General features: G+C 42.6%; 1 pseudogene; it reads right to left on the reverse strand.

Moving 5' to 3' along the window:
* Positions 1-274: 274 nt before the first annotated feature.
* Positions 275-12,516, reverse strand: part of LOC142260607 (germinal-center associated nuclear protein-like) — an 88,209-nt pseudogene continuing 75,967 nt past the window's right edge.

Here is a 12,516-nt window from a genome sequence, read left to right on the forward strand (position 1 = left end):
TCCTTCCTGAATCAGCGGTTTGTGTGAACCAATCACAGTCACCGGGGCCGCGATTTCGCCATGACGGATATATCAGTCATGGGTCTTTAAGTACCAGGGCACCATGACGGATGTATCCGTCAAAGGTCGTGAAGGGGTTAACAACCAAAACACAGGCCTATGTGATGTGCTATTATAAATGCTCTAAAGCCTCATACACAAAATGTCAGTTCCATAGAAAAAAAAAAAAAAAGTTGAAACAATGGATCTAGTTTTCAGATACTGTAATCTCAAAAATTGTACAGACTTAAAATTTATTGTATTTCACAATTTAAAAAAATAAAGATACCACATTAAGCGCATAAATTCATGAAATGCTGAAAACTATACATTTTGTATTGCCTTTTATATGTACAAACTGCTAGATAAATAATATGGCATACATATTCAATTCCCAAATCTAACAGTTCTGCAAATCGAAAAATATTCATGGTTATAGAAGAAAAAAAATATTTATTTTTATTGGATCTTGTATTATACTCAAAGAAGGAAATGAACGTCTTATAAACCTCTAATAAAGTAATACTACTCCAAATTGATTACAGCAGCTTATTACAACAGAAGTGAATCATTTTCTCAGGCTTCTAGATAGTAATCTGCATAGTCCAGCACCACTGGCTGTAAATGGGGTCTTATTTCATTGGGTAGCTGCTCTCTTCTTCAATTTTGCCGATATCGAGCAGGGTGCAAACGTGTAAGTTAAAAGCTCTGTCCTCTTGTTGATTCCTTCTCAAATTCACAAATAACTCATTTATTCTGTCTTTCACAGATGGCTGTAGCGAGGAGGAGCGCACAATATGTTCTGGCTTGGTTGGAGAATACTTAGCGCCTCGTGTGGATGACTTCTGCAAGGCTGGAACGATAACTGAATTTTCTAAAGAATCCGACAGAGAAGGGATGGGTAGGTATAAAGGCAGGGAAAGAGATGCGTCTAGAGGTTCTTCCACAAGGAGCTGCTGCAGTTTTTCACTGAATCTGTAATTATAAATTTACACAAATAATTAAAATGATAATTAGGGTAAGGACACGTGGCGATTAAAACGGACCGAGTGGAATGCAATAAAAAAACATGTTACTCTATGGGGCCATTGCCATCTGCGATTATTTTCTCAGCCCTAATCGGACCGAGGAAACAGTCGCAGCATCCAATCCATATTCACTCGCACCCATATAAGTCTATGGGTGTGAGTGAAACATCGCACTGCACACAGATGACACCGGAGTGCAGTGCGATATATGCATCAGCTGGTAATCGAGGAGATGGAGAGACTAATCTCCCTCTTTCCTTCGCAGCTGTGATCCGATCAAAGAATCAGATCACAGTGGCATGACACTCGGCTTGCAGCACAGCAGGAGCTAGCTATTGCATCCGATGCACTCTCATCGGATGCCATACACTTGTGTGGCCTTAGCCTTATTCTACAACTATTTAGATAGTATAGTAAAAGAAAGCTGCTGACTGTTGTGTCGCTAGAATGAAGTGGCCATGGCACAAAAAAGCACCATGCTGCGTTATCTGACAGATTTCTCCGAAGGTCTTACTTGGTGTTGAGGATACAGCCATTAATGTGCCAACAAATGTCAGCATTTTGATTAGAGTTTAGGTCATCCTAAATTTCTTCTTAGAGATAATATTGATGTTCCCTATTTTTATATATGGTCTAGTTTTATAATTAATCGTGTGATCCATGCAGACTTGGTGATTCCTCTCCACTACACTCCCAAGGGTGAGCTGGCTCTCAACTTTGTTTGGTTAGTCTTAGAATTACTCCAATTGAGGGTTACGTCATGTGGATGTATTGTTCTCATTGTCCGTGTCCCTATATAACAATGTGATGAATAGAAGCTTTTGCTGTATTTTATATTTATTTTTAATACTTATTAAAAAAAAAAATAATTTTAAATATTTATTGACTCTGTCACTTTGTAATCTTCAGCCTTCATATTGGCTGATGGGTGTGATATTTGTTCAGCTTTGAAGTGCGGTCTTTATGACCTTCGAGCACATTATATTATACCGGTGACATGTTTTTCCAAAAGGGATTTTTTTGTGTGTGTATAAAAATTCAGAGGTGGTGTATAATCTAAGTGTAATAAATCACCTTCTATCCTCCTCTTTCTCAGCTAAGATTGAGCGGTTTAGCAGGGACGGAAGAGACTTCAGATCAGAAATCTCGGGATTTCTAAAGACCATCTCCGTATCGTTTTCACTGCATACAAAGACTTTGTGTGGGGTTTGAGACGTCTGTAAGGAAGGCTTCCTTTTACAGGGAGAGCTGCAATGTAAGAAAACACAATGGAATAATGAAGTGTCAAACATTTCTGCCAGTATCATCAGGCTATTATACATAATGAAAAAAAAAATATAAAAAAAATCCATTACATGTTAGACTTTACTAGTACGTTCTGATGTGTGGAGAGACGGGCGCTTTCCCATGTGTCCGGATACGTAAAGTCTCTTAAGTCCTCCTCAAAGAAATAGACATAAAAATCCTCTTGGAAAACTGTAAAGAGATAAATAGTAATGGTCTACTTACTAAAGATGAGAAAATTACAAGGCCACAATAAAATTATATACACATTTGGAGTTAACAGCTCCTCAACATCTACATTTTGTAGCCAGCAGGTGTTAAAATTTAGAAGATTGATAAAATGCCTTTATTTTACGTTTCCACTTTGCAATTCATGGTCATACTGCCTCCTACTGACAGATCCAACAAGATTATTGAGAGCACAATTACATCCTGCTATACAGTATATGGACTGCAAAAATGTAATAGGACATTGATGACTTACCAACCCTTGTAACCAGTCATATCAAATATATTAGCTAAAGGGGGTTTTCCAAGAATGTAATAAAATGGTCCCCTGTCACATAATTCAAACAGCAGCCCATCATAGTCATATGTCAGGATGGGTTGTAGTTCGATGAAACACTGCTTCTGAGATCTGCATCTCAACTGACAGAAAATCAGTATCGTCTATACATATCGGGCTTAGAAAGCCTGTTACGGCGACAGAAATACATCATCTTGGGTGAATGAGCAGCCTCAGTGCTCTGGGCACAGCCAGCAGAAGAGATTTATTTCTTCTCCTGTCACAGCTCTTCTCTGGCAGCTAACAGAGGTTATGTGTGCTTACAATACAGCTCCTCTGTCAGTTGAGACACAGGCATCGGGAGCTGTGTTTCTTCAGACTGCTTCCCGTCCTGACACAAGACTCGGACAGGCTGCCATTTGTAATAAAACTGCCCTAATCATGTAATTCTTGCTTGGAGAACCTTGTTGATTAGCTATTCAAAGCTCAGTAACCACATTATCATTTTATTGAATGATTCCCAATGCATTACAGAAAAATGTGCAATCTCTGGAAACACCTATACACACTTCTATTTTCGAGCAGATCCGTTACCAGATTTCACAATTCAGACTGCATACATTATTAAGTAGAGCTCTTACGCCTAATGAGGCTGCTATACAATCATTAAAAATCCATCTCAGAGTTAATTGTATAATCCTAAAATTAAAATAAGAAAGTGTCCAGCTAAAAAATGAGAGAGTTCGAGTCCAAGTGTATTTTTTTTTTTAAACATCTTTTTTTATTTATATTTTTAAACATAACATAAAGGGAAGCAATAACTTGTTCAAAGAATTAAACTGTGTACATGAGATTGATATGCTCAACCTTCGTAGTTACAGCCAGGGGTGGGATTCAGCCGGTTCTGTCCGGTTCGGGCAAACCGGTTGTTAAAAGAGCAGCCGATTCCCCGAATCGGCAAGAAACGGCTCCTGCGATCCGGTTCCCTGTATTCACTTGTGTTAGTGTCTCTAAGACACTAGCACAAATGAACCGACGTACCTCCGCGCCACACTTCCGGGTTCAGTGAAGCCTGTCTGCTCCCTGACCTGGCGTGCAACGACACGCTGACACTGCAGAGTGGGGATGTAGCTCCTCCTATTGCCGTCTGTCAGCGTGCAGAGTACCACGGAGGACGGAAGACAGAGGAGAGGCTGCCGGTGCTTGGAGCAGGTAAGCGCTCAGTGAGCCGAAGATGCAGGGAGAGTGGCCGCATAAAGATGGAATCTATATGGGGAGAGGAGCCGCATAAAGATGGGATCTGGAGGGGAAAGGAGCCATATGGGACAGGATCTGCAGGGGAAAAGGAGCACATGGGATGAAATCTGCTGGGTAAAGAGGCCATAATGGGATGGGATCTGCAGGGGAAAGAGGCCATAATGGGATGGGATCTGCAGGCAAAAAAGGCCATAATGGGATGGGATCTGCAGGGGAAAGAGGCCACATGGGATGGGATCTTCCGGGGAAAGAGGCCATAATGGGATGGGATCTGCGGGAAAAGAGGCCACATGGGATGGAATCTTCATGGGAAAAAGGCCATAATGGGATGGGATCTGCAGGGGAAAGAGGCCATAATGGGATGGGAACTGCATGGGAAAGAGGCCATAACGGGATGGGAACTGCATGGGAAAGAGGCTATAATGGGATGGGACCTGCAAGGGAAAAAGGTCATGATGGGATGGGATCTGCAGGGGAAAGAGACCACATGGGATGGGATCTGCAGGGGAAAGAGACCACATGGGTTCAGATATGTAAGGGGAAAGGAGCCACATGGGGTGGGATCTGCACTGGAAAAGCAGCCACATGGGATGGGATCTGTATGGGGAAGGTAGTCTGTTCCAATTTTAGCAGGGCTCCTTTAGTAATAATTTTTAAAAATTGTAAAAAAAAGTTTAATAAAATATGACTGACAGTGACTGGAACAACTGGTGCTGGACAGGAGAGTGACGGTATAGGAGGGGAAGAAGGGGAAAGAGATTATACTTTAAATTACTTGTATTTTTTGGTTGAGGAACGTGTGTGAAGATGGGTGTGGCTAACAAAATGGGTGTGGTAACAGAATGGGTGTGATTTTCAAATGGGCGGGGTCATAGAGAACCTGTTAAAAATTTGAATCCCACCCCTGGTTACAGCCTTTTTAATTTAAGCTATTTAAAAAAAAAAAAAAAAAAAAAAAGAGTATTAACACAAGAGAAAAAAAAAAGGGAAAGACATGTACACAAAGAAACAATGATCAATGAGTGAGAATGTGAATCCTTCCACAATTATGCCTCTGTGATGGTATCAGCCATAGATTCCATATAATGCACATTAAGTAATTGTTGATGTCCCTAATGCCCCAATGTTCCCCCCAGGTCTTCCAGACAGAACCATTCCGTATGGCGAAAAGGACTGACTATTTTCAGAATTTCCTGAGGACTATAGTGGAACCCTATAAACTGTTTCCACAGTGGAAAAAACTTTCCCTGCTGATTTTTCTTTGCTCCTTTCAGCTTCTATCAATTCTAGTCCTAATAATTGTTTCATTTAAGATATTATTGATCCCATTGATGGAATATTTGGTTTAAGCCACTCGCTATCCAAGTGTATTTTAAGAGTTATTGTCTTATCTCCTTAGACAAATATTATTGTATGGTGCTTGTAAAAAAAAGCTCTTTTGCAATTTACTATTAAAATCTCAAGGATAGCGACAAATTTTCACACTTTTTCTCTGTTTACACCTTGTCCTAGGAGACCAACCAGCAATGCTACCTAGCTTGTAAACTGGCAATGAATCTGGCCTGGATTAGGAAGTAATGGCACTCCAACAATCCTGGACAGCTTCAAAAAGATTTTGTGTACTCATCGTAAAATGTCTCTCTGAGCCTTCATTGGGGGGGACACAGGAAAACTATGGGTATATGCTACTGCCACTAGGATGCTAACACTACAAAAAGGTGGGCTCCTCCTCGGTAGGATACACCCACCAACTGGCACAAAGCTATTCAGTTAGTGGTCAAGGAGTAGGAGAAGCAAAAGACTTAACACCAGCTGTCAATAACACAAACTTGAAAGAAAGGGAGAGTACTGTGTCACCCGGAGATGGCTCCCAGAAAGATTTTACAGCGAGTACCCAAAATCTTCTATTCTCTATCGTTTCATTAGGGAACACAGGGAGACCAATGGACATACCAAAGCAGTACTAAGGGTAGGAAGAAGGTAAGGAAAGAAAGGCACATGAATACCGATGAACTTAGGGACAGCAGTTGAACAACTGCCGCTTGCAACACCCTTCTACCTAAACTGGCATAAAATGAGGCATAGGTATGAACCTAGTAAAACTTGGTGACTGTATGTACAAAAAAACAGGTAGCTGCCTTGCAAATGTGCAATGCATTGGACTGATGCCGAACTGCCCAGGAGGCCCCCACTGCCAAAGTGGAATGAGCCAACACCACAGAGGGAAGAGTCCTGTTCTTGGTCTGATACACCTCCGAAATTGGGAAGCAAATCCAAAGGACAATGTTAGCCTTGGAGGCCAGTAGTCTATTCTGGGAGCCTTCAGGAATAGTAAATAAGAAATCCATGCATGTAAAGTGAGTGGCCCTAGAAAGGCATATGCGATTGGCTCTATCCAACTTGTTTAGCGATTGCTCCAGAGGACCCAAAGGAGAGGGACAAAATGAAGGAAAATATTTTCCTTAAGGTGGAAGGCTGAAACCACCTTAGGAAGAAAGGAAGACACTAGCTGTAAGACTACCTTATTTTGATGAAGAATGAGGAAGGGGGAGCAGCACGAAAGGGCTGCCATCTCAGAAACTTGTCTAAAAGACGTAACGGCTACTAGGAAAGTAATCTTCCAAGATGGAAAGGACAAGGAGACCTGCCAGAGAGGTTCAAAGAGAGGACATAAGAGAGCATCCAAAACCAGACTCGGGTCCCATGGCATCGCTGGAGACTCGTAGAAAGAAACCAATTGAACCATGCCCTGAACAAAAGTCCAAATTTGAGGACAAGAGTCCTGACTTTTTTGCAACAAAATGGACAGAGCAGAGCTTTAACCCTTGCTGGAACTGAGGGCAAGACGAGACTCCAGACCTGACTGTAAGAAGGCAAGAAAGACATGGCAGCAATGTGATTACATTCACACCAACGAAAGAAACAATGAGCTGTAAACAAAAATGTTAAAAAAGAAAACAATAGCTGAAAAATGTAATTAACAGAGAATTGCAAAATGACTTGTTTACAAGCACAATCCCAACAATATTCATCTATGAAGATGGTAATAATGGTTTAAGCTCTGCCCCCAAAACCTGCCCGACAGCTGTAGCTTGTACTTAGCACTGGGACATCTCAGCAGTGGCAGGGAGGAAGTACACTGAGCAGCTGTCAGGTGGGTGGGCAGAGAATCATTTTAAACCTTCGAAAAGGATTCAGCAATAATCATGATGTCAATCAGTTAAAGTATACTGGTCTCATCAGTTCTTAGAGATCTACCTAATAACGCATGTAGTTTGCATTGTGAAATCTGTTGACAGATCGGCTTTAACCACTTCGCGACGTCGGCTGTACAGCAAAGTTGGAAGTGGGTGACATCAACTCCATACTCCACAGGTAATGTCAGTGTATTACAGTCAGGACCTGCCGCTAACAATCGCTCTGCCTGCGATTGCTAAACTGTTAAATCCCACTGTCAAACTGTGTCAGTGGGATTTAAAACACGTTTGCATGAGAACCCGCCAATTTAAACACCACAATCGTGGGTCAACGAGTTGCTATTGCAGCAGCTGGTCTGCTGAAGACTTCCGTGTGCTTGTAATAGCAGAGCTCTGTTGAAACCCTGGCTGTGGAAGGACATTTTCTTGAAGTTCATCACATCAACTGCCGGCAGATCAATGGAGTCTGCAGCACGCTGACAGATCAATGCCGTCCGCCGCGATACCCCTGAGCCCACAGTATCACTGACCCTCCTGACCTTTGACACTCCCTCCAAGCTAGTAGCATCACCGACCCTCTATCCACTGACTCTCCTGAGCCACGACACCCCCTCCTCCAAGTCTGCAGCATTGCCGACTCTCTGTCCACTGAGCCTCCAGAGCCGCGACACCCCCTCCTCTGAGCTCTCAACATCGCCGACCCTCCGTCAACTGACCCTCCTGAGCCGCGACATCCCCTCCTCTGAGCCCGCAGCAACGCAGACCATGCCTCCTGTGACCCTCCTGAGCTGCTCCTCCACCGCCACTCCCCCCTGGCGACCTATTATAAGACACACTAGGATTTTAAAATTTACATTTTTTTTTTCTTATTTTCCTCCTCTAAGTTTGGTGTGTGTCTTATAATCCAGTGCGTCTTATAAAACGAAAAGTATGGTAATTAAAGATCTTTAAGATTATTAAATATTTTGTATAATGCAAAGTATTACTTTTATGTAGAACATGGCGAGATTACCTTTAGATTCGGATATTAAGGGTGGGTCCCAGGCTCTCAGTTTGTGGTTGATGCAGAGAGAAATTAGCTCATCCCATGGAACATCTTGCACAGATGCGTCGCCGGTAATGCATTCCTTTGCAAACCAGTGTTTCTTTAGGTTTCCAAGGAGAAACTGAACTTCAGAGATCAACACCGGAAGTCCAGTTGGTGAGCGAGTGATCTGTGACACGTAGTCCATAATCATGGAGCAAACTGGAACCCAAGGAGCTGTCAGTATGATATTATTGTCATTTTTCATGGATAAAATTAAATTGCACAAATTATACAAGCAAAAACAAGCTACAAATGTTATATTAAATCAGACCTATATGTCAACCCTTTTCTGCTTTAAACCCCAGTCACCCCATTTCTATCTTTTTGCTAACTATGTATACACTTGCTCACCTCCTTGTGGCGGCTTGTCAATTTGTGGAAGCTGAAAAGAAAGTACAGCCTTCTTTAGCCAGGCAAGATGGTTGGGACTGTTCCAATCTGTAGGCGGCATTAAAGAGCTGCCGCTAGAAGATGTGAACTCTGTTACAGGCCAGGACAGATCGGTGAGTTTCTCTGAAGAAACTGTCTCTGCTAGAAATGCAATGGCACCATTGTACAAGTCAATGATGGCAGCAGGATCTTGTGAAGGGAGTCCACATTTCTTCCTTTCCATCTGATCAAGATAAAAGGTATTGCTGAATGCACTGCAAACACCGTCGTCTATGTATTGTCGGAAAGGGAGGCTGCGGAGTTCCAAGGGGCATGGGCAACAAGACAGCAAAAACTGTACAGCAGAGGAGACCTGAGAAAAGGAAAAAGTTAAACAAAGTATTGTGACATCTACCAAGGCATGAGCGTTGAAGCCAATGATTTGGAGAAGGTGAAGACAGACTTGCCGTAGGGCCTTGCTGCAAAGATAGCCCGATGGCATTGTTCGATTCAGTTGCAATATGTCTGATATGCTATAGATGAAATTTGTTGAAACACTTTAATACTAATCTTACCATGTTTGTTCCTTTCATGTCATTTACACCATCAGGTATGGAGAAAACTTTATAATCTGATATTAGTCCGCATGACACCAAGTCTGAAATATGAAGTTCTGAAATAAAAGAAAGATTTTACTGTAATAAAAGAGAAAAACAAAAGTTCTAGAAATTTCTGTTTATTTGTGTGTGTACATTGCTAATAACACTATTTGAGGCCACTATATGACTTGCACTTTTTACCAGTGTTTGCTTTATGTGCAGTTTCTCTCTATATTTCAGTTGCCTCTTAGCTAGTGAGGAGAGACGAGCTACCATGCTGTGTTGCATACACAGTACATAGAGGCATGATAGGTTCCTGCTTTCCTTTTTCTCTGTAGCATGCAGACAAAGTATCATCAGCATGGAAGAGTGTGTAATCCTAGCTCTGGGTGCAGTAAACACTTAGAAGATTATTAGATCAGTTTTTCAGACTGTATGAGGAGTCCAGGAGGTGCGGAGGAGCACTGTCTCAAAAACGGAGAGAGAAGCATAATTTTCTGCAAAGGTATATTAAGAAAAAACAAATATTTGCATGACCCTAGTCCAATGATCCTATTAGTGGTCCGTTGTCCTTGCACCAAATAACTTGAAAATGGAATAAAAAATGCATAAGAATTGGAAGTGAATGCCGATCTCTCTACAGTGGAACCTCGCTTAACAAGTAACCCACTTAACGAGAATTTCGCTTAACAAGCAAAGCTTTCTGTAAATTTGTAACCCGCTTTACGAGAAAGCTTTGCTGTGCGAGCAAAATCCTCACCTCAGACACTTCTGGTTCCGTACATCCACCGCGCTCTAACCCGCACGCAGTCCACACAAACACACACATGTACGCACAAACACACACATGTACGCACAAACACACACACACAGTATTAGGCTCACCTTACCTTCCATTCCACCGCCGGCCTCATGGTTCTTGTAGTTCCCGGGTACATAGCGACGTGCTCGCGGCGAACTACAAGTACCATGAGGCCGGCGGTGGAACGGAAGGTAAGGTGAGCATATAATATGTGTACCTTCCGTTTCATCGCCGGCCTCCTGGGTCCTGTAGTGCGCCGCTCCGCTCCACTCCAGGCATCTGCATCCGTAGTGACGAAGCAGGAACTTCCTGGTTCCTGTCACCGCTACTCAAAGGCAGCGCGCTGGCCAATCAGAGGCAAGCGGCTCTGCCTTTGACGTCAGCGCTCTGGTAGGAAGTTCCTCCCTCGTCGTTATGGTAACCCAATACACGGCCGGCACCGGAGAACAGCAAGTCCCAGGAGACCGGCGATGGAACAGAAGGTAAGGTGAGCATATAATATGTGCGTTTGCGTGCGTGCTTGTGAGTTTGTGTGTGTTTGTGCATGTGTGGAATGACAGAATAGGGGACAGGATGGGACATTTAACTAGTTGTGGAACGAATCCTCTGCATTGCAATGATTTCCTATGGGAAATCTTGCTCTGCTGAATGAGTAACTTGGTTAACAAGCACAGTCCCAGAACGGATTGTTCTCGTTAAGCAAGGTTCCACTGTATATTGATTCATTGTTGAGTCCATCCTTGGATTCGAGCATGATGGACGGAACAGAGAAGTGTGCCCGCCTGTTTTTCCTATTACATTTGCACCAAATAACTGATCTTACAACGACCTGCAACAACCCTGGTGCCTCTTCTGATTAGTATGTTGCCCCAAGGTCATGTGTGCGGCAGTATAATGATGTTGCATAGGCCTGAAAATGAAAAAGGGTGACGGGGATGTTGCAGGAAAAAGGAGACTGTAATGGTCTGGTTTAAAGGCCTCAAATTATACATGTGGCCACTATAGCAGGATCCTGCAAATCTGTTTGCTCAACACTAACTGCAAAGTTTCTTAAATCCACCTGCAATAGAGAGAGAAGCAAAATTTGTTGAAAGTGACTATTCAAACTGCAGACTCACCTCTCTCTAGAACGGTCTCTGGATCTGTGTAAGTTGAAGGAACCAGGACAGCAAGAGTCGGGGGTGGTTTAAAAGGTTTAGCTTGAAGTAGCTGCTTCAGCTGCAGTAGTGCTGCGATCCAATACACATCTGTATCTGACTGCACAGGTAACAGGAGGAAAATACCACTCGTTCCCAGAAACTGCTTTTGTAGTTCAGCTTGCTCCAAATCATAATCAGTCAGAGGGCCATGTACCACCTTCACAAGAAAAATAGATCAAAAGATGCACAGATTAAAAAAAAGAAAGCCAAGAAAAAATATTTGGGAAACTATGGTAAAGATATTACAGTCAAAAAAAGAATGAAAAAAAAGGAGAAAGAAAGGAAGGAAGAGGATGAGATTATGAATACATTCCTAAATACTGTACATTTAATTAGCAAATCACACATTTGTTGTCTATGGAGCATCTATCGTGCATTAAAAATAACTTAGCTGGTTATACTGACAGAAACCTGTTCTACAAGATCAATAGGACAGATGCCTGTCAGGATATGGAGTAAGAAGCTCTGTCTTGCTTCATGTGCAAGAAGATGCACTCACAGTGGATATTTGATACGAGGAGTGCTGAAGTAAGATGCTGATCACACTGCTGTACACCCCAAATACTGGAGATGTTAAGAGTGCTGAGGTAAGAAGAGGCTGCTCACACTGCTGTCCACCATGTCTATCTGATCTCATATTGGAGATATCGGGAGTGCTGAGGAAAAAGAGGCTGCTCACACTACTGTCCACCAGGTCTATCTGATCTAATACTGGTGGTACCAAAGGTACGGAGGTAAGAAGAGGCTGCTCATACTGCCGTCCACCCTGTCTATCTGATCTAATATTGGAGATATCGGGAGTGCTGAGGAAAAATAAACTATGCTGTTATGATTCAGGGACCGAGGAGGATCAAAAATGCGGAATCCCAAATGGTAATAGAGTGGCTGGAACCTTAACGGATTGCAGACCTAATCCTGACACAACTAAAAGTAGCCGTGGGACGAGCCTACGATGACCTAGTCGTTTCGACACAGCGGGAGAACTAAATATTCTCACAGATAGAGATATAAGAAAGCTAATCTGCCTCAGAGAAGTCCCCAAAGATAGATAGATAGCCCCCCACACGTAAAGGCTACGGTGATATAGAAAAACACAATACAAAGCTAGAAAGGACAGATTCAGCAAAGATGAGGCCCAAACTATCTTTAT

The sequence above is a fragment of the Anomaloglossus baeobatrachus genome, unplaced genomic scaffold (assembly GCF_048569485.1).
Source record: "Anomaloglossus baeobatrachus isolate aAnoBae1 unplaced genomic scaffold, aAnoBae1.hap1 Scaffold_139, whole genome shotgun sequence".
NCBI lineage: Eukaryota > Metazoa > Chordata > Amphibia > Anura > Aromobatidae > Anomaloglossus > Anomaloglossus baeobatrachus.